At 47.5% G+C, this 524-nt stretch overlaps 1 non-coding gene across 1 annotated transcript; it reads right to left on the bottom strand.

Annotated features, from left to right (window-relative positions):
• Positions 1–481: 481 nt before the first annotated feature.
• Positions 482–524, bottom strand: Tc00.1047053431921.10 (the record flags this gene model as incomplete). The annotated part of the gene is made up of 1 exon (XR_008254341.1): positions 482–524. It is a non-coding gene; the product is annotated as a ribosomal RNA large subunit epsilon (M4), 5' partial (ribosomal RNA).

The raw sequence follows: 524 nt of genomic DNA, 5'->3' as shown, positions 1-524 counted from the left end.
TATATATAGAGAGACACACAGAGGCACCCGCGTCTTTTGTTATTGCCGGACGCAACGTGTCACACACACAGCACACAGTACATAACATCACGATGAATGTGTGGTGGAATCCCCAAACAAAACAAATACAGACAATTCTCCCCCCCGCGTGTATTTTGTAATGTTTTTCGCTGTAGCAGTGGCGGGGGGGTTATAGGGAAATAAAAACCCGGCAGCGGCATATACATACAACACTCACAACAAAAGTGTAACCAACTTCACAAAGCACCTCCTCCCCCCCCCTCCTCTTCTTCCCTCGTTGCGCACGCGCTCACACGCATCACAACACCGCATCCTTGCATATTATACATACACACACTCACACTCTCCTCTCCCTCCTTCTCCTCCGCCCGCCCCACACACAACCACCGCGTTGCTGTCGCCTCTCTTTTTTTTTTTTTTTTTGCAAGAACAAAAACATTGTTGGTAATTATCCTTTTAATTTAGTCCCTGAGCATGAAATTTCAGGCCTCAAGGTTCAGCGC

Source organism: Trypanosoma cruzi (assembly GCF_000209065.1).
Source record: "Trypanosoma cruzi strain CL Brener chromosome Unknown tcruzi_1047053431921, whole genome shotgun sequence".
NCBI classification, from domain to species: Eukaryota; Euglenozoa; class Kinetoplastea; order Trypanosomatida; family Trypanosomatidae; genus Trypanosoma; species Trypanosoma cruzi.
This window is presented reverse-complemented; position numbering and strand designations above follow the sequence as displayed.